The sequence below is a fragment of the Fukomys damarensis genome, unplaced genomic scaffold, assembly GCF_012274545.1.
Source record: "Fukomys damarensis isolate Sample0158 unplaced genomic scaffold, DMR_v1.0_HiC HiC_scaffold_9, whole genome shotgun sequence".
NCBI classification, from domain to species: Eukaryota; Metazoa; Chordata; class Mammalia; order Rodentia; family Bathyergidae; genus Fukomys; species Fukomys damarensis.
The window spans coordinates 18,420,818-18,444,067 of record NW_022900921.1 but is presented as its reverse complement, the minus strand read 5'-3'; positions in this window follow the sequence as shown (position 1 = coordinate 18,444,067).

Sequence of the window (23,250 nt, the reverse complement as noted above, 5' to 3'; positions counted from 1 at the left end):
AAAAAAAGCTGCAGATAGAAACTCAGGATGCAGGGGCATAGTTCTCAGTTCTCATCAGGCTGTATTTTACGTGGAATAAATAAGGGATAAGATATTAACAAATGCAAGCCGAGGGACACTGGCATGGCAGTGCTGGCAGGATAATGACATTCAACCCTTGTGAAAGTTTTATATACCACATTCTAGAAAACCCCAAAGCACTGGCATTCCAGAAAAGGCGCTATTTGCTATTATTCACCCACATTGGATGAGACTGTGTTCTCCAGACAAATTTCTGTGGCACCATCTAACCTGTTTTATCAATGCACTTCAGGATACATGGATTTTTGATTGATTCCTTTTATTACTTATACATACAAATATCATCTATTCAGACCCTACTAGGATGCGTCTGGTGCCGTAGTAAGAAGTAAGGGGAAAAAACACAAATACAACACAATATAATCTCATTATTTGTTCACAGTCTAGCAGATACTCAACAGTTGACAAAGTAAATGCAGTAACACAGATGTGCAGAGACTATTAAGGCAGTTCAGAGAAAAGGCTCAATTCTGAGTGGCTCAGTACAAGCCTCAGAATGCGTCCTAATGCACAAATCTCACACCCTTCAGTGCAGAAATGTTTTTTAAATGTAATTTTCTCATTGTAAAGAAAGGTATTCAAAGCCTTTGATATTTAACAATTAATTATAGTCACAGTATTTGGAGATTAACAAGGAAATAGTTTAGGTATCTGTTTGCTACCGCGGACAAGCATCACAATACCTGCAAGACTTTATTTTGGGGGGAGATACTAATAACGGCATAATTGTTTTTATCTTTCTCCTCCAGTCTCCCACCCTCCTACTCCCTCTCTTCCCCCTCTTCCACTTAGCTCCTTTTCTGGTGGTGGGACTGAACCTAAGGTCTCACACATGCATACAAGGCAAACGCTGTACCACTAAACGACCTTCCTCATGCCCACAAATGTGATTTTTTTCAATAACTACATATAAAAGGGACCAAAAAGCTCATTTCAATGCAGCACACAGAGCTCAAATTCAATATGTGGTTACTATTATTACTTTCAACATTTGTTGCAAGTGAAAGAAAAAAAATCGTTATACAAAGTTCTGGGTTTAGCAATGAGAATAGAATGGAGCCTGGAACATGCTGCTTTCCCATGATTTATAATCTAGTTTGGAAGGTAAGACACACATTCAAAACTTTGCAGAAAAGCCAATGCAATGTTTATGCTTAAAGTAGTTACTGAACATGAATAAAGAAGGAAAGATACACTTGTTGTTAAAAGAATGTGAAAACCTTGAACTATAATAATGATAATAACAAATACTAATGATGAAAATAAGGAAAGGGGAGTTAGAGATGGAAGGCCGGAGGTATGCTGGCAGGGGAAGGGGATTAAAAAATAAGACGTGTTTACTTATACTACCTATTCGCTGAGATGAACATAAACTTCATGTACTACGAATATGTACTGACAAATTTTTTAAATAAAAAAACAGAAACATATGCAAGAAAAGCAGTAATTTTTTTTCAAAATTCCATTCACAGAATAAAACAAATCTTCACTATTTCAAATTCACATAATCTTAAATTTAAAACTTTTAGTGAAAGATTTAAATATTCCACGAATGCACCTAGATGATTATTTAATCTCTGAATAAATAACACTCTGAATGAAGATGTAAGTGGTGTTTTGAGAAGACAATAAAAATGTAATTTAGCTATTCTGAGAGGTGTTAATGGGAACGAATAAAACTCTTTCTTTGGCTATTCTCCACATTTTTCTGAAATTGTAACTTCAACACACACCTTGACTGCCATGATGTTATGGCTTGTATTTATATGTCCCCCTAAATCCTCATGTAGTCATAAGTGGGGCTTTTCAGAGGTGACTGGTTCTAGCGTGATACTGGCATTAAGGCTGTGATACGGGGATTTAAGCATGTGATTCTGTGACTAACTGTGCATGATTACAAAATTAGTCCACTGATTGGTGTAGCATAGTTCTGGGCATAAAGAACGGGAAGGTCTGAGCTGGGTGTGGGTGTCACCACCCAAAATTCAGGTAATATGGAGAGGATAAAAGAAAGAGACAGGCTGCTACTGCTGATTTTCTTCACTTGCTGCCTTCTGCCTGCCCTGGTTTGCTATGAACTGTTTCTCCTCTGTGATGCCTCTCTGCCATGACACTCTTGGTGCACAACTGACTACAGACTGAAAGTTCTGCAAACTGTGAGCTACGGTAAACTTTTCCTCCTTTAATTTTGGGTATTTCTGTCTCAGCAATGAGAACAGAATGTTAACTAAAATACATGGAAGAATGAGTTGATGTAACGTTGCCAATTCTATCCTTTTGTGGTTTTCATTCATTTGCCTTGGGAACTACAACTGATTCATCTTGGACAAGTCAAAGCCTCTCCTTAGAATTTATTTTGCAAATGAAGGAAAGCGAAGCAGGCATCACAGTATTTTTATCAATTTCAAATGAACTATGTGCTGAGCTTTAATGTTTAGGCAAAGTGGTAACTATATTTAACCACTAAATATATTTTTATTAATGTATTTGTTAGAGTGTAGTGATGAAGAAGTTGTGAATTCTAGCATTCACAAATTCAATCACAGAATTTGAGGAGTTGGCAATAACGCATGGCTTTATATGCAATCAGAGATGAAGATGGAGAATGTGATTGTCTTTTAACATTTCGTTAAGTCACAAAATGTATAATTTTTACACTAAAGTGTGATAAAAGCTTAAGAAAAATGTGTGGTAGGTTGAGGGTCATCTCTTTTTCTACAAGACACTTTATAAGGAGCAGCAGATCATGTTTATTATCTAGGTGAATTAAGAGGAAGTAACTGCTAACTTGAAAAATTGGATTTCACAGGCAATCGCACGACCTCCAAATCCAGCAGTAAAATATGCAGCATTAATTAGAATAATCCAGATTCAGCCCAGAACCAGAACAGGTCTTTCGAAGCAGAGGCCTTCGGGAATGATACTGTAAGTCAGCACCATGTTTGCACCATCCAATTCCTTTTGGAAGGATTGACTCCTCTGGGATGAAAGACAACATCACATCACGTGTTTAGTTCTCCTCATAGCCCCAAACTCCTGCTACATAATGTCTGTGCATATGATGGTTACGATAATGATAAAAGGTGAAAAAACTGAAAACAAGAATTAAGGTTAACAGGAGACAAAGAAAGGAAAACGAGAAAGACAAAAGGAAACAGAAGCCAATGAATTAGATGCTGCTTCTTTTGCTTCCACATCACATGTGTAAGCTCACTGGTTTCTTACAACTCTGTGATGTGGTTTTCATTCCCCTGTTTTAGGAAAGGGGAGTGCTGGGCACAGCCGCTTTTTATGCTTAGAATCCCCTTGCTAGGGCTTGTATCAAATGTTCCCCCGAAGCCTCCTGTACTCAGAGGCGGCTGGTTCTAGGGTGCGTGAGGTGGAAATTAAATTCTATGGTGGGATTAAGGCTGTCTGACTACTACATTAGACCACTGATTAATTAACATAATTCTCTGTGTGGATAATAGGAAGGCCTACCGAAAAGCTCTCTGGAGCTACTCTGGAAGGGGTAAAAGGGAGAAACTCTGGCCTCAAGGCTTTCTGTCTTCTGCCTATCATCAACTATTTCTCCTCTGTGACACCCCTCGCCCATGCCATCCTGCTGTGGAGGCAGCTGATATGGACTGAAACCCCTACACACTGTGAGCTGAAATAAGTCTTTCCTCCTCTAACTCTGTGTTAGGTATTTTGTCTCAGCAATGCAAAAAGGAACTAAGACACACTTTCATCATTCTCCCTTTTCCCCAGATACGATTTTTCCAATTTTCCACTGGTAAACAGTTAGACTTCACTCTTACTGTGTCTTTAATTTAGTGGTTTAGAAAATAGCATATGACACAGACATATGGTGTCCAATAAATACATTCCATCCCGTGTCTTAGCTATTTCATTTGTTAGGTCTAAGACTTTTTTTATTCGACTATTTTAGAAAAGAGAACTTTCTTTTTGCTAGAGCTTGAAGATGGGAGCATTTAAAGTTGAAACTGTTTACCTCTGTCATTTCAACAAGCAGAGCCTGAGAATAAGAAGAACTGAGACATACCGAAAGACTTAGGTCTTGACAACATCATCAAAGTCTTGAAAGGAACTGTATCCGAGCCTGCATTATTCTGCAAGTTTTACTTACATAAAGAATAAAATTTTCATATGTATGTATTAAATCTCTGTTTTTCTCTTACTGCCTACAGGAAAAATCCTGACTGGTATATAAAGTCAACTAAATGTCTAAAGGTAAGGAAGTTATGCAAAGCTTATATTAATAAAAATAAAACCCCACGTAACTCCTCAGTTAAAAGAGATTCTCTGTACCACAGAGTATGATTTAGCAAAAACAGTATTCCTAATTTTTATTTGTCTTTTTGCAGTATCTTCTTTTTTCCACCTGCAAAATTAGGAAAATATCACCTGTCATTGAATTTGTTTTAAGTAGTAAGAGATAATACACATAAAATTATGTGAGTAATTATTAACACATAGCAATTTGCATTACCAATTATTACTTATATCATTTATATTTTTAGAAGTCAAATGTGCTAGCAAAAATTAACTACTTTCATAAATCTTTTCTTTTTATGTAAGAAGAGTTATTAGGGTATCACTCAATGGGGTCCTCCTTTTACCACTTCTTGACAAACAAAAGAAGAACAGATATACTACATCCAAATGCTTTACAACTTACATTTGTAAATAAAAGTTTTATATAAACACTGCTTTTAGGAGGGGGGGAAATCGTATCACAACATAGGTTTTGATATAAGGGCAAGTAAGCCACCAATCAATAATATAAATTTTGGGTAAGTTTTGCAACTCTGAGAGTTTATTAGGATGGATGTGTATGCCTGCTATATCTTTCTATTATGGTGCCCAAGAAAAAACTACAGTTTCTACTTACAGTGAAGGTGTACAAAAAAGAAAAATAGAACTTGAGTTGTTTCAAGGGAAGAGTCAACAACAGAGAATTACAAAGCTACAAAGGCAAACTACTAAAAAAAAAAAAAGTCAAGTTACTCACACTTATGTCAAGCACACACAATTAGTCTGATTCCAGCTGTTCGTAGGTAGAACCAAAGTAAAGAGTAGGAGCTGCAAGCTATTAGTAACTCCCATCAGGGAGGAACTATGACATGTCAAAGGTCCATACAAATTCACGACTTTAAACTCTAGAGGTGTATTAAGAAACACTCTGGTAGTATTTTCAAGTCTTCCCATGAATATCAGTAACCCTCTACTGGGGGAAGGGAATGTAAAAACACTCTTTTTAATACCTCCCAAAAGCCACAGGTGCAAGCTGATTTCTGGAGCCTGCCTCCAGAGACAAGCAAACATTATATTACAACGGATGTCATTAGACGTACAGAAGGTAGCATAAAATGCCTAATTTATTCACAAAGTGACATTTTATTTAGTGCAAATAGGTAATTTGGGCATTTACCGGAGGCACTTGCAGTAATAAAGGGGTGTTACTAAAATAGGTTAGAACACCTGACATTGTTGTCTTTATAACACAAGTCGCTGTTCTTCGGCTCAGGCAGAATTTAAATGTAAGATAGAAGATGTCTACTGTTTAGTAACCTTCCTAATGAGCACATACTCCTCCTTAGTCCAGTGCTATGAGATACCTCCCCTAGCCATAAGCTTAGAGGCCAAGTCACTGTTAGTTATTTATTATGCATCGTGTTTCTAGAGTGATTTTTTTTTTTTTGCATAGGAGTTTCTTTTTTTTCTTTAGCTCTGCATTAATTTACTACTGCAGTCAAAGGTTAACTACTATAGTGAATGCTGTGCTTAGTTGAACACAGGGTCACTGTGTATTCTTGCTGCTGTGACAATTTATAGCTGTTTATGGTATCCGGCAATATGGCTTGATAGAGAGGTCATTCTTAAGCACTAATGATTTTATATACTGTATTCTCTTCAGCCCCCTGAACATTAAATAACTGCTGTACAAGTCTAAGAGTGGGCATTTTTCATTCATTTTTTATTCTTTTTTCATTTGAGCCTATTGCTAAAAATACACAAAAATATATTGCAAACCAAGTGACATATTTTAACAAGTGGCTATCACTTGTACAACTTGACAAAACGCTACTGAGTCTATTTCTTGTTGAAACTGTGAGGGGAGTAAAATTGGCTTTCTCTAGTCTCTTCTTTCCTAGAACCTTCCTGTTTCCAACTTAGCCCCAACATTCAGTGTAAACTTCCTGTGTGGCCCTTTATAAAGTGAACATGTGTCCAAATTTGAGGGCCCTCAAGACTTTGTAGGAGCAAAGAGTTCCCAGGTGTTTCATGAACTGAGCTACGCAAAGCTTTGTGGGGCTTGAGATTTAGCTCAGCGGTTCGGTGGCCTGCCTTTCAAGCGCAAGGACCCGAGTTCAATTCCCGGCACCGGGAAAAAAAAAAAAAAGCTTTATTATTTACCCTGTCCCAGTAACTTTCTGTTTTAATGAATCACTCTTGAGGTTAAATTCCTTTGAGAATTTAAAAACCTCTAATTAATTGTGCCTTTCCAAAGCAGATAAGGAGAGGCATTTGAAGTAAGAAAAAAAAAATTTTTTTTTTGGTCCACTCCTTTTATTACATCTTGAACCAGTGCCCGCTGCTAAAGCTAGACTTGAATGATACCTAACTTGAAAATAAAACTGAAATCTTGCCTCCCATGACTATGCAAACCACTCACATCGCATGCTTTCATGCTGGGAGAAATAACGATTCTTCAAAAAAAGAAACTTGAATGGTTTAAAATACAAGCTTCATAACTAGGAAGCTGGAAGAGAAAGCCACCAAGCATTTCATTACTGTGACTGCTGGTTCATTTTGTTAGAAATGCAAAGAATGCTTTTCAGGGCCACACATGGCCTGTCCATGAAAGCTTTCAGGATGCACTACTCCCTCTAAACAGAACACAGTTACAGCGTTCATGCAGGTTTTCTAAATACCATCTCAGGACGTGGAATGCACCATTCAAAGGAAATGTGGGGCTCTGTCCCTCCAGATTTATGAGCTGCTTAGTATCATAGAACCATCTGCCAAAGGTGAAGGCCTACTTTCCAATGAAAAGGGAGCCTACAAATGACGCCTTCCAGGAGCTGTGTTCAGCACGCAGCCTAAGCAGGAGCAGTCTGTCGAGGACACCCGCTCCTGTCATCTCCTTTCTCCTGAGTCAGCGGGGACCGGGACGCATAGGGATCCTCTACATGCCTATTATCAAAGAGAAGAGATGTGTCGCTGCTACTTCCTACCGGCTCGCAAGAAAAGAACTCGCTGCAACAGGGACGGGGAAGGTACATTTTGAAGTCCTTTCTCCTACAGGGTTTCAGATCACACCCTAGAACTGTGAATACATTCTAAGGCACTAAAGAACCAATAAAAGTCCCCACCAGATTAACTGAGGATCACAATCAGAAAAAAAAAAAATCTCCCAGATGGTACCTACCTTCATGGATGATTATTGCGTATTGCTGCTTTATTATTAGCTATACAAAATAAAAACAACGACTAGAGAGATATCATAACGTTATATTACAAAGCTCTCAATGGAGTTACTTTTAATTTTCTGAAAGGAATATACATTTTTTTAGGATTCCACCCTGTTTGAGGTGCTGATTGGATTCATGTGTTTCATATGCTTTTAGGTGGTCCTATAGAACTACCAGTTTAATCAGCCAGTTGGTAATGCATTAGTGACCAAAAGTAGAACTGTGAAATAATTCCACCATTGTTATACTGAAACACATATTTTAGGGAAAAATGGCACCATCCAGGGAGAAGAACTACAGTTGCAACAGCCAGGTCAACAGTCAAATAAATATAAAGTGGGAAGCTCTTCTGGATTTCATTTACTTTTTGACTCTTGCCTTTTCCCACTCTTCAGAAAAATCCGCTGAAAACACATGAGAAATCTACAGCAATAAAACCCATTCTTTTGTGATATCATTCAGAGCTACTGATAGACTATCATGTGGTAAGATTACTGGACACAAAAACTAGTGTGATTAGATATACTTTCAAGTTTTTGTAATAATAATTACAATAATGGTCATGGCCAGTTTAAGTGATATCCATTAAACTTATGCAAGAAATCTTAGTGAAATTTAAAGCTATCCACGCTATTTACTCATGGGCGAGGTTATGTGTAACCAGCCAACATGCAACAAGAGATTGCAACAATAGGGAATTGCGGTAAAACTAAGATTCCTTAAGGACTCCTATTCAAATAAATGCTGGAAGGAATAGCAATTTGGGGTGTGTGTGTGTGTGTGTGTGTGTGTGTGTGTGTGTGTAAACATCCATTCCCCCACTGAGTTATAAAACTGTAATTCTTCACATAAACAGTGAGGTTTTAGAACCTCAGGAATATATCCATTGCTATGACACCACACAATGGCAGCCTCATATGTGAGTAAAAAATGTTGAATAAAGATTAGCCTGAATCTAAGCAGAATTATAAATATCTGATTCTGCATTTATTTTTCAATTGTTCATAGTTATTCTTTTATTTTGTGCTCCACATGACACTTCTATTTGACCCTAGATTGCTCATTATTACTAGAAACACAACATAAAAGCCTACGTTTTTGAATTCTAATAGTCACCAGTAAAGCCCTGGAGTTTTATAGAAATAGATACAGGTATTGATTTCTCTCCACAATAATCATACGGAATTCATGACTTCTTGGCCACTTTTACTTAGCATACAGTGTACTTTGTTGGGTAAAATACTTACCTCTTTATCTTTAAAAGGAAATTATCATAGCTACCTTGGAAATACAACAGAAAGTCCAGGTAAACTTTCTTCTCTCAAAATGTATGCTCTTAAACCCTGTATCCTGAAGTCAGGCTGCAAAAGTACTTTTCATTTTTTTTCCCATGGTACTACATTTAGTTTTTCTATACATTTAAACCATGTCTACAATTGATTGAATGGTTCAAAGCAATACAATGTTATTATAAAGCTTTTGCAAGGCTGTGGCGATGTTTGTTCTGCCCTTGCACATAACTTGTCAGTGTGGAAAATGTACCGGTACGAACACCGAGATCTTAGCAGAGTAGAGAGGTTTTTTCCAAATATGTAGCTGGCACAAAGAAAAATTTCACACTAAATTTGGAACTTTAAGGCTTCATTCTTGTTAAAGAGGCTCCCAACTTTGTGGAGCAAAGCATACCAGTAGACGTTGCCTCCTATGACTACTTGTTGCTTATACACAGAAAAGCATTCTCTTCAAGAAGCTGCTGAAACTTTCTCTCTTTCGTACTAAATCAAACACAGTTTTCTGACTGAGGATCTCATCTATTTCAGCAATTACATACAGGCCTTAGTCTTAGATGGGTCGAATTGCATTTTCCAAAAGCTAGACTGAAAGATTAATTTTGATTGCTAATAATATTTAAAGTACATAACATGGTAAAAGTTCCCTGTCCTCCTCTTCATGGCTTATTATACTCTAGAGGAAAACTCAAGAGTTACATAACTTTAACACCTTTTTGATACTTCTATTATCTCTTTTTATGAAAGAAAAGACCTCACTTAGTCTCAAAATTTATTTTTATTTTTGGCGCTTATCAGTATGTAATTAGAATTTAGTATCATTCTTTTGTTTTGCTGTGTTTATTTTTCAAGGAGGGATACAAGGAAGATTACATTTTCACATAAACCGATACTATTTAGAGTAAATGAATGTTTCCTTCTTTTAATGACTAGTAAAAATAAGACAATTGAAGAATATCATTTAAAGATCAGAGCGTACGTAGTAGGCTGTGGAACACAGCACCTTTGTTCATAAAATCCAGAGAAGCTCAAAGTCCAGAATCTGGTATATTAATGCCCCTCATTTGGAGACGGTATGACACAAACAGGGTCAAGTATTTTATTGCCCAATGAAACTCTGCCTTTCCTGCACTATAACGATGGCCTTGGACACAGGCTGACTAATTCTGGAGAGTCTGCAAAGGGGTCCAGGGAAGCCTGCCTAGAAGGCTTCATGGCATGCAGAGTTGAAAAGGTTTAGGTAAGCTGGGAAGTCCAGGTAACAAAGAATATTGCTCTACAAATTTGATGTACCTATGAATCTCCGGAAGGATTTTGTTAATTTTTAAGAACTGAGATTCTGCACTTCTAACAAAGTTCCAGGAGTGATTTCTGCTGCTAGTTCAGAGCGGCAAGGAACACAGAAAGCTTAAATACAGAATTCTTGACAGTTCTCACTACAGAGCTGTTGAAGTTCCATGTAAGCAACACATTGGAAATGGGCCAGCAAGCGTACCCGAGCCTATTAGCCTGACTTTGCCAGTTAGGCTTTTCAATGGAAAAACGTGTGGTTATAACGGAAGGGTAAACTTAGGCCTAAGGAAACAGACTGCTTAGACAGGAGGTAGAACAAGGGTGAATGTCATGAAGATATACTCTGATACAGAAATGCCTAGACCTGAAGGGCAGAAACATGCTGGAGAGCATATGGGTCAGGAAAAACGAGGAGCACAGAAGTGCTATCATTATGAGAGTACACTGAGATGCATGGAGGAAATGTATGTTGTGTTAGTAGGCACACACTGTAAAATCAGCACAGACAAAAGACAGAGTAGTGATGGGATTTCAACTCTCCAGACATCTGCCGGAAGTCTCATTTGGATAACAGCAGAATGTCTAACAGGTCCTTGACTTGCTTTGCTAACAGCTTCATCTCCCACAGGAGAAAACTTCCTGAGGGAACTGCCTTCCTGTTCTCCTTTTTGGCCAACGGGGAAGAATTAGTTGGCATTTGAACAGTGCTAAGTAGTTTAGGAGTAAGACATCATTTCAGAGTTCATAAGTGGGTGGGAGGGAAAGACAGTCACATATATTATAATTTATTCAGCTGCATTCCAAACAATGTTGGAGATGCCTGCCACAAGATCTTTAGAAGAAAAATGTTATCAGCTCTCAAAAGCTCACTTTGGGCTGTGAGAAACCAAAGGATCTAAAGTGGACGAAAAATAAGAGGTAACGAGGAGACATTCCGAATACTCAGACAATACTCTGTGACCAAAGATAGATTTGCATGTTCTAAGGAGCCAATTAATTCATCTTCCTTCACAAAGGTCTTCCCAGAGGGAACTGAACACAGCTTGGGGCAGTGGTGGTGATGACGGTGATCCCCTCGCTGCACTGAGGCACTTCACACCTCAGAAGTGCCACCCTCTCTCTCCCCCCTCCAGGATGTCCACAGGCTGGTATATTCGCAGGGAATGACCTTCACCGTTGAACGACTAACACCAACACATCCTGTGGTGTCACCTTAACAGTAACATAGCTGCTCTAGATGGGTCAAATTCCCCAGAAGGGCCCACATTTTCACATTACTAAAAATTAAGGTTTGTGTGTGTACTTTCCCTAAATGAGTGCTGGACTCTGGGACCTTATGGCTTTTGCCCCCACTGTATTCCTAGTATCTAAACAATGGCTGTGATTTACTGTTACGACTCATATCCAAATCCTTGCGTGCTTATAGGTGGATCTTTGGCAAGTGACTGGATCGCGGGTGTGTGACACTGGATTACTTCACTAATTGCTTCAGGATACTTCTAGGTAGTTTGGATGCTGGATTTACTGAAGAGGGAAGACCGATCCTAGGTGTGGATATCACCAGCCAGACGGAATACAAAGGGAAAGAAGGGTCATCTTTGCTTCCTACCTGCCGTGCTGTGAGCTGCTTTTTCTCTGCCAAGCTGTCGTGCTGTGCCACTCTGTCGTGGAGCCAGCTGACTAGGCACTGCACCCTCTGTAAACTGTGAGCTAAAATGGACCTTTTTTCCTTTAACATAGGAGCTTCAATTATCTTTTTCCTACAACAAAAAAGGTAACTAAGACATACACTAACAATATGTATTTTTTCTATGACTCAGGTAAACTAAGTGCACATTATTCTAAGCCCTTCAAACCAAGGTATCTATCTTATTAGCATTTTCATGTTGTTGAATATTAATGATGCTTTTTGTACACAGCATATTTTCATTTTTACTTGTTTAGTTGGCTAGTTACTCCAAATTCACCATTCCCTTTCAACTGCGTAGTTCCTCAGAGAAAACTAAACAATTAAAGGCATAAGTTTATGTCTCAACTTTCCTTCCTTTATCAAACATGTAAGGTTATTAAGTAAAATATTTAAAAGAGAAAAATAGGCCCAGGGATTTGGCTCAGGGTTTCCGCCACCTGCCTCGCAAGCACAAGGGCCCAAGTTCAATTCCTGGTACCAAAAATACAAAACAAAATAATAAAAGAGAAAAATGCAAAGACAGTCCTACCCCTGTGATAACAGTTTGAAAGTAGAGAGGAAAACCTGAAACACTTCACAGGGATTGACTACTCCCAATATCAGCTGGGCTTTGAGTTTCAGAATGAAGAGGCAAGAAGTGTGCATATGTTGAGGATTCATACGAATAAGGTAGTAGGAACCCAAACTGCTCTATACATCATGGACACTGTACCTAGTTTCATTGTGTAAAACCACATAATAGGGCACTCTTTGTTTCTTTGGGAAACAGTGGTAACTGAGTAAGGTCTGCCACAGAAGCATTGATGAAAAAGCAACTTAAAAGGACAGTCACAGGTTCTGACGAAACCCTGGGCAAGGCTTTCCTCAGGATAAGCAGCTCAAACCAGAGCTCCAAGGTTCTAGTCTTGGGTTTCAACAGGTGACTCAAGATGCCTGGTAGCATGTTGCATGTGACCTAGTAGAAGGAAAGTTTCTATGAAAATGAAACGTAAAGCGCAAATTGCAATATGTAACAATATGCAGGATTAAAAGCTCGGTAACCAGGTGAGAAACTCACTCTCGTATAAATGAAAATGATGAAATATGTTTTTTAAAAAGATGACTTTAAACTGAATATATTTAGGTTATTTCTAAGATAAATGAAGACATGATACCAAAAATATAGTTGAGAAATTAATTTAAAGATCAAGGAAGGAGAAACTAGAAAAGAGGTGGAAATTTTAAAGGGAACCAATTAGTATTATTGAAATTAAAAAGTCATTGTTTTAAAAACAGAAATAAAAACATCAATCCAGTAGGGGAGTTGAAACAATAAACAGGTAATTATATGACAATGTGGAGAATGCTGTTACAGGACGAGCAGATGGCAGTCATACTGCTGGCCCTGCTCTTGCCTGCTTTTTGGAAGAGGGATCAGGAAACTGGTGGTGGTGGTGGGGCTTGAACTGCACCTTGCAGGAGGAATAGAAGTTAATTGGCAAAGAGAGAATTTCTACCAGAAAGAGAAACAGTAAAGCAAGAATCTGCCTAGATGACAAGCAGTTCAGTGTCACTGGAACAGAAAACAGAAGCAGGGCCAAAGCAGGAAGATGTCTGATGCTACGTCATTTTGTAGTGGGCAGTGCAGGGATATAAGGGTCTGAAAGTGACACCCAATACCATAGACTTGGTTTTTGAGATAGGTCACTTTTAATGGCTGTCTTGACAATAAACCAGGAGGGTTCAGCATGAATGGGGTCAAGGATATAAGACAGAGGTTGCTCCAGTTGAGAAATGAGGTTAAGAGGCTATTTCTGGGGCTGGGGATTTAGCTCAGTGGTTCTGCCACCTGCCTTGCAAGCACAAGGACCCAACTTCGATCTCCAGTGCCAATTAAAAAAAAGAGCCTATTCTTTATTCAAGTTTTAATCCCCAGCCTTCAGCATAGAACCTAACAGAGAGTAGGTGCTTTAATCATAGACGAAGAATTGATTTTGTTCATTTTGAAATCACATGGTCTCCAAATATTACAAAGAAAAAAAAAGTCACATCATCAGTTCCAGATACAGAGCCAGAATGAGCGCATGTATAGACAGGCCAGCAGGAGTCCCAATCACCGTAAATCCTTTGGGTGCCTTCCAGAAATACAGCAAGATGAGAACTTTTTTCTAAATGATTCATTTTACTCTTGTAGCCATGGAGATGAACTGGCCATTGGCTAAGGACTGGAGTATTATTTTTCATGACAGGACCTGAGCTGTGTCCACAGTTTGTGTGTGATTGCATGAGTCTCATGCCAAAGGATTGGAGAAGGATTCCATGGCTATTATAGCATCAGTGTGAGGAAACAAGTGGGGGGAGAATGCATTTCATTGAGAAAGGGTGGAAAAAACTCACAAACAGATAAATAGTGCAGTAATACAAATGTCCAGCACATACAGCCCTCATTTCTGTCTGTGGAATCACACCGGGGTTCTTACTGTGCCTAAGTGTCGACACCTAGCAAATGTAAACTATTAGCAATAATAATTATACTCTGTATATATTTAATGTCTGTCAATAAGGCTATGACTCTTAAAACTCCCTCAAGCTTCTTTCCATGAGAAACAATAAATTAAATGTATATTCAAACAAATTAAATGCTGCTAAGAGCTTTTCTAATTTGTAAACACTTGCATAAACATGAGCTTTATCAAATGCTTAATTAATCTGAAATGCCAACCTAGAAAGTGAAGTAATGAACAATAAGCATGTTAGCACCTTAGGGTGTTACTCCATCTGGGACTTTTATAAGAAGTTTAAAGATATGTTCCTATACAAACCAACAAATGTTGTGAGAAATCACACAGAGCTCAGGAACTAGGAAAAGTTTGAAACTGATCAAGGGTAGCTAGCTTTCTGAATATACTATACAATGAAGACAATTTTATAGACTTTTAATTAACAAGTTGCTTTCAAATCAGTGAAAGCGAAGTCCAGGTTTTATGTATTTGAATTTTTATTTACTGCAACATAGTCAATCATTTTGCCATAATTTTTTGCAGCAAACATATTGTGTAGGACTTTAAATATATTATTTTAAATAGAGGGCTTTAGATTAATCCTTAATTTTAACTTATCAACAAACTTCCATTTTAACATTTTTAAGTAAATTTTTTTTTTTGAGGAGGTTTCATTCTGTATTCCAAACTGGCCTTGGATTCACTATGTAGCCAGGATCACCTCTAACTCACATTAACCCTCCTGCCTCAGCCTCTTGAGTGCTGGGATTGCTACACAGAAAATGTTGATATAGATATAGAGGGTGATGCATGAAAGATGAACATGTCTTTTAACAAATTCAACTGTTAATTCTTTCTATCGTGCACATAGTAGGTATTGAAAAACATCTAAATAAAGTATTATACAAATTAGTAACTGTAAAAATACGAGGATTACCATAAAGGCGTAAAATAAGCATCTTCGCCTATATAACTTTTGCTTGTTAAATGGAGGTTGGAGATAAGGGAAACATCAAAAACACCTATGAGCATTCCTTGTATTACTTAGGTAATACAATAACATTAGCCAAAGGATCATGCATGGGGAAAGCCAGAGACCTAAAGAGAGTCTATTTATAAAGCCATCCATTTAATAGAATGTACAACCGCATCCCAGAGAGAGGAATACATTACTCAAGACACAAGGATTAAGGACCAACGTGGTCAGGAAATCTCTACACTCCCATTGCTGAGGCATGGATTATTCTTTTTATAACATGCTGTGAACTACAATGCACTAACATCCCTGAAAACATCCTCCTATCCCGTGACACAGATAACCATCCTTCTAGGGCAGTCTTTTGGCATTTACGCCCCTTCCTAATAGTACTATGGCATGGACCAATCTTCTCAGCCTACTGATGAGAATGTTGTGTAGCAGAAATTCAGAAGCACAGTGAAATCGAAGCAGATTACATCTATTGCTTCCCCTTTATCTCATGCCTGCCACTCTATTATAGAAGGAAATTAAGTTGGTCTGGCATGATTCGCTTTTCACAAAACCTTGTTTGCTACTCAGAACTCTTTTCCTTTCTAGGAGATTGCAGTACAGTTCTTTAAAAATAATTTCTTTTAGTATCTTTTTGGTTGTTACCACTAAGCTGCCCAAACTGTAATTAGTTGGACGCTCGCTTTTCCAAAGACCTACTTTTGTAAGGCCAGGTCAAAATGCGTTTTCTTTTCCAAGCCTTCTTATGATTTATAAAAGTCGTAAAAATTAATAACAAGGTGTCCTGGTAAACTCCAGTCTCTGAGTGCTTAGATGACAGGTCTTGAGATGCTGTTGATTTTAATGTGCAATAATTGCTAAAGTATCCCAATTATTTTCTGTTTTTCCATCTTTACACTTCTTTCTTATCCTATCTTGACTTTGTATAGTCATCCCTCTTTCAGATTTTCTGACCTTGCAAAACTTTCTTTTAAAAGCGAAGAAAAAACAAAACAAGGAATTCTTGAGTTTGTTTGGTATTGAGGATTGAACTCACAGCCTTCTCACTGAGCTGCATCCTTCGTTTGATTTTTATTTTTATTTTTAAATTTTGAGACAGGGTCTTGCTAAGCTGCCCAGGCTGGGATTGCTCCCAGAGTGCTGTGATGACAGGCATGTGGCACTGCTAATTTATTTTGAGTTTTGCCTCCATTTGTCTGTCATCGGATTTCTCTTTCCTATCAGCTTGTAACATTTTTCTTGTTTCTGCTTTGTCTTACACAGCTGAGAAACTCTTCCCATTTTCTCTCTTACTTTTCTCTGACTCTCTCTTGTATGTTTGAAAGTTGGCTAAGCTCTTGTTGCTGAAGAACAGATGATCTCCACATGTCGCTTTTCCTGCTGGTATCACAATTTGCTTAAGATTCTAACCACAGGGGTGGAGCTACACATCATTCCTTCATTCACACTCATTTGTTTATCGGTTTCCTGAGAATGTAGTGGAATAATGCTGCATCATAAGAACCAATAAAAACTACCACTATAAAACCCGTAACCATCGAAGACATCTATAAATTGTAAGGTAGAAAGAAAATAAACTATACACTGATATCTAGCAAATATCTATTAAATGCAACAACTGTCTCACCATTAGAAATAGAAAAGAATTCAACAATAATCACATTAAGGTAAGTAACTATCTCAGGATGAGTGAAACGTAATTGTATTCTAGTAAAGATAGAAGGAATAAGAAGGAGGAGAAAAGAAGAATAATTCAAAAAACAAAGAAAAGGAGGATGCAAAGAGAGAAAAGTTAGGGTTCTGCTAAGGAGTAAAAGAATTACATAAAAGTAATGGAAAAAGAGCCAACAAGAAAAATAGGAGGAACAAAAGTATTGAGAACAAAATTTAAAAAAAAGAAGAAAAGGAAAAAAAAAAGACTCCTTCCCTTCAAAAAATAAGGAAGAAGAAAAAACAGGAGGAGGAAGGGGAGGAGGAGAAAAATGAATGAGTCAAAATTTCTCCTTTGTCTTTTTTGTTTGCTCCAGCACCATGATAAAATGGAATAAAGCAAGGTCATTGATATTTTTGGGTGAGCACAGACAAAAACAGTCAGACTGCCATCTTGCAAATGCTACATGTGACTTCTCTTGCCCCAAATGAATGACAGCTCCTTTGTATCAAATACAGATTTGTCCTCTTGCTAGCCCTTCTTTCCCAGGGGATAAGATTTATTTAGTCCGAATTATGTTCATTTCTGACAGTATCCATTCTACAGCAAATCAATAGTTTAGACAGTCCCAAAATGACCTAATGAAGACCAGCATTCTGTTTTGTTTTTTCCTAACCCTGTTACTGAGCCACACTATGGTTCCCAGTCGTATATAGTCTCCCTTTTTGCAACAAGCAATACATACAGCTCGTCTGACTACAGGTGTAATTTTGATGCTAGCAGTGGTCTTCAGCTGCTCGGCTGTGACAGTGCCATCCCTGCTGGGTCAGCCCCACTCTCCCTGTGACACAGCTCACAGTGTTCGACGATGCCAAACGAATTCTGGGAGGAGAGGGCCATGCACTAAAACTGGGTCAAGGTCTTACCCCCAGGTCAGCCTTACGCTTATTTAGAAGTAAGCAGTCAGTTATTGGGAATTCTGAGCTGAAGGACTCTTTGGTTCTTTTGAAACTTTCATTCAAGTTTTTCCTGCCGTCTTGTTTTTTTCCTTATTTCTTCTCAAGTTCATTATAGAATTATTCTTTTAGCCATGTGTGTCTTGTCTGAATCTTGTGCAACATTTAGAAAGAAGTTTTATTATAGCTTCCAATAAATACAAGATATAAAAAGGGCCAATAGTTAGTTTTTTTTTAATAAAACCTGTTTTGTATGGATTTCAAGCCCTCTAGGCACCCGATCACTAGAGAACTTTACAACCAGGGAGATTTCCAGAGACTGCTGTGAGAAGTTAGTCTTGTTTTTATTAATTTTTTCTTTTGTACATATGCCCATAGGCCTTGGGGTGATGAGTTTGTTTAAACAAATAGAAATGATACATAAATAACCATACTGCTCCTAATTCATCTCTATGATTAGTCCCATAGAACAGGAGGGCTGTTGTTTTGTGATTCCACCTGTAAGCGGCTAGATAATGATGAAATTGTATTTACTATCAAGGGTATTTAAGATATTCTGCTAAAATGATGTAGAATAAATCATATTTGTTCACTTGGACAGTGGGTTCTAATCACTTTCAGTCTCCCTTGTATTCTATCATTTCTTGTATCATTAAGATGATTTTGTTGTAATCCTAGTACATTCAGTTTGGCTATGACAAGGCACACACACAAAAAATAATACACTGGAAAGAGCAGGATAAAGAAGAAAGCAAACAACCCAAGGAACAAATAGGATCGGTAGCTTTACAGAATGTTTGTGACAAGTACTCTATGACAGTCTCTTTCAGGTTCTACCATTGAAACCAACATATTCACACTTTCCTGTGTTGTTTTTGCTCAGATAAAAAATTTGAAGCTCAGGCCGGGGATTTAGCTCAGTGGTTCCACCGTCTGCCTTACAAGCTCAAGGACCCAAGTTCTATCACTGGTACAAAAACAACAACTTTGTATCTTAAAAAAGAATTGGTGCTGCCTATGTACATGATAACTCTTAGATTAGTAAAGATGCTTAAAGTCCCTACAAGCCTGAATTCAACCTGAAAGATTTAGTCACTGGGGTCAGCAGAGAAATGGTTCTCCAAGGATCACCATGTCCTTTTCCTTGGAACCTGTGAATCTATTTGGGGATATGGCCAAGAGGAAGAAGTCTACAGATCGGCTGATTGTACAGTAGGGAGAGGGTTTTGAATTATCTCAATGGGCTCAAAGTAATTAGAAGAGTCTATAACAATGGAAGAATATGATCAAAGTATAGTGTTAGAGGAAGACATTACCAAAGAAAGAGACACTTAACATTGTCTGATTTCAATTTGGAATTAGAGGACCATGAACCAAGCAAAAAAGTGATATCTGATGCTGAAAAAGACAAAGAAACAAATTCTCTCCCTTAAAAATTCCAGAATGAATGTATTCCTGCCAAGACTTTCATTATAGCTCAGAGAGATTCATTTTGGACTTCTGACCTCCTGAACTGGAAGATAATAAAGTTGTATGAGCTAAACCTCTAAACTTGCAGTAATTTGTTAAAACATTAAGAAACTAATATAATTACTTATAAAAAGATCATTAAAGTTTCTAATATTTGACAAGCAATAAAATCTAAAATCAAATCTGAAATACTTATGTACATATGTCTCTAATAGTACTCATTGCACAAAAACAAAGGAAAATGAATAAAAACTTCTAATTTTGTAATAGGCTTTTTAGTCTCAAACTATTTTTCTACTCAAAAACAATAACAAAGACAAATATTTTTTACCTCTGCATAGAATTAAGGCAACAGTCGCAGTAATGACAATCACTTGTTACCCCAAAGAAAATGATTCAGTAAGGAACAATATATGAAGTATTGCACAAAATTTCTCATTTGCTCAGTTTCCTTCAGAATTACATGAGTCAAGGTCTTTCTTAACAGAAGGTTGCTATGTCTTCGAAGGTTTTTGGTTGCCAGTTGGATTAGAAACATTCTTTAATCTGCACACAGTATTTCAGAAACCTAGGTGCTAACACACACAGATAATGTAACACATTTTGTGTGTGATAATTTTACATACTAGTTTGATTGGGCCATCTCATATCGTGATATTTGGTCCTACACTGCTTTGTATGTTTACCTGAAAATGTTTGAGTATTCATTTAATATTGAAATGGACAGATGATTATCTCAGACTGCCTTCCTTTATGTGGGTTGGCATCATCCAATCAGGCGAAGTCAGACCAAAACAAAAGCCTGACCGAGCCTCCCTAATTTACACAAGAATCCTTCTTTCTTGGCTGGGACACTGCTCTGTTTTGCCTTGTTTTTCCTTGACTATATTTCAGCACTTCTACAGCCGGCTGACTGACTAGAGTTATGAAGACTTGTCAACCTCCATAATCACGAGTCAGTTCCTTATAATGAGTCTACCTACATGCATCTATCTGTCCATTCATCCAAAGATATAACCTACTGATTCTCTTTCTCTGGCGAACTCTCACCATTATGCCATACAGGAAAAAAAATGTACAATTTTCAATCACTAAAAATTCTATGACTATGATGTACATCTATTTAAATAAAAAAATTAAAAAGGAACTTTTCCAACCTCATTCAAGGCTCATACAATGAACAGAGGCTCACTGTAAAAACACCAAAACAAGCAAGTGCAATATATATACTCACATATATACACATATATATATATGTGTGTGTGTGTGTGTACAGTCTTATATATTATATGTAAATAGTGTATATTTATACAGCAATCTATAGTTATATTACTATTGGCCTATATTTTTCTATCGTAAATGTATAAGGATACATGTGTGTATGGTCTGCATGGATTTACTTTTTTTTCTATCTTGCCTTCATCATTAATGTACTTTGTACTTCATTTTACATCATTTCTACCAATACATAACAATTTCATATTGCTTAGCATTTAAGGTTTTTCTAATTTGTGATGAAATGGTCATACTAACAGACACATTCCACCATGTATCAGGGTAAGGTGTTGGGAGTGGAATAACTGTACAAAAAATTATTGGTTTGAAATATTGAAACATACTATCCTTCAGCAGCCATTAGCTTGTCATCATTATGGAACCAGTAAAAATCAAAACAACCTCTTAACTTGGAGTAATGACTTTTTTTGAAGGCAAGAGAAATTATTAGTCACCATTGGGAGGTGGCATCCAGTATGATTGCTGGTTGTTTTGGAAAAACAACATTAGGAAGCCATTAAGTGTAGAAAGAAGCAATCTAAATACTAGGTCTCCTAATGTGGCAGGATGCAGTTGCCACCACTTGGAAGGTGGTCAGACTGCCTCCTGTTTGCTTTTGGGGAAACAGTAGGGGTGCATTTGGCTTTTATATCAGCCAACTTCGAATCACTCTCCTTGGCTTATGCTGCTACTCTCTCCAGTGCCCTTCATACATCACGCATCATGGGCTAAAACAAAATGCGCGCCTGTATCAGAGAGAAGCGGGGAATTGAAAATCAAAATCACTAATCTTCTGTTGCTTGTCATCAATTTTTAAGCTTGTAAAACACCTAAGTGAAAATGTCTTTGGAATGCAATTAATGGATTAAGATTATATATGTGTGTGTATATACAAACATGATATACATAGCTTTATACAACAATGATTTTTTAGCTCTAAAAAGGAAATCCAAAGACATTAATCTATATTATTTATGAATAAATTTGCCAATCTCTAGCAAGTGCCAAAAGCAAATTTATTATAATTTTAAATTGGTTCTATAATGGGCTCAGTGACAAAACATATGATTTAATATTCCTCATTATGGTATAGTTTATGTTGTACTAGAAAGTCCCTTTATTACTACTTAACCACATTTAATTTTCCTGAGAAATTTGATTATCTATTATGGCTTTAAATAGATGTGTCATCCTGGACAGACCAAAGAATGCAGTTTAATCTCTGACAGGGGCCAGATGATATTTCAGGAAAAGGGGAGAGAGAAAAATTACTGTTCTGCATAGCTTGACTGGGATAGAAGGAGTGGGTAGTATAGATACTTTTTGTCTTAATCAAATATCATGCAATATACCTCAAAGCAAAAGGTTAAATTATTTTTAAGATTTTCTTTATCAACCTATATGGAGATGATACACTTAGGTTTTCTTAGTTCTTATCATCAACAATACTAGTTTTCAGTAAAGCAAGACTGTTCTTTAAGCCTTAATTGTGTTCTCATTACTAAAGAAGTAAAGTTTCACATGTAAAGCACAGTGAAGTTGTGAAGATTTACACTGAAACATTAAGACACTGTAAAAAGACATTCCCAGGTCAAATTGGAAATTTATTTAGATTTTGAGGTATTTTATTTGGCACAGCTTAAAAAAATAAGAGCAAAGGAAATCTCTTTTAAATCATTTCTAGAACTAAATATTCAATAGTTCCTCTCCAGTACAATGTATTCCCTTGGCTTTATCCTTTTTATTTTATTGTTTTTCAACATAATTCACAGAGCATTTGATCAGTCTTGAAGCTAGGTCGCAAATTTAAGCCCTTGAGAATTATGCCAATAAATCATTACACATTTCCTATTCATGCCTCGGTTATCCATGAGGAACAAATAGCACTTATACAAACATCACAGTTTTATTCCAACATTCATTCACCGTATATTTACCAGGTATCTGCAAGGTGTGGAGCCCTCAGGAGGCAATACACGTATAACATTTCTCTTCGAAGAGAAAGAGCAGACACCTTAGAGTAAGGCTTCTTTTGTTCCCAGACTTGTTTCTCAACTTTTCTCCATTTTCCCCTGACACCCACAGGCCTTTGCAGATATTCCACTATCTTAGCTAAGACTTCAGTTTCTTTTTGCCATTGGCCCTGGATATTTCTATTTAACTTGGATGGACTATTCTTATCTGCTAAACCTGCCATAGTTAACTTCTAGGCCGTTAACTTATCATCACCTTTTCTTTAAGAGATTTTTCTTGTTGATTCTTACACATAGATGAGATTCTTTAATGAGAAGCTATCATTTGGTAAGTTATAATGACATATTTAAATGTTTATTTCACTGGCATGTGTCTATTTTTCTCTCATAATCTTCATAAAAAAGGACCATGACTTTTTTTTGAAGCAATTTGTATTACTGGAGACATTGGGTTGCCTGAAAAATGAAAGTTCATGTTACACTTTCAGAGTAGTGGATGAATTATAAATGCGAGTAATGGGGCCAGGGGTTTAGGTCAGTGGTTCCAGCACCTGCCTCGTAAGCACAAAGACCTGAGTTTGATCCCTGGCAGCAAAAAAAAAAAAAAAAAAAAAAAAAAAAAAAAA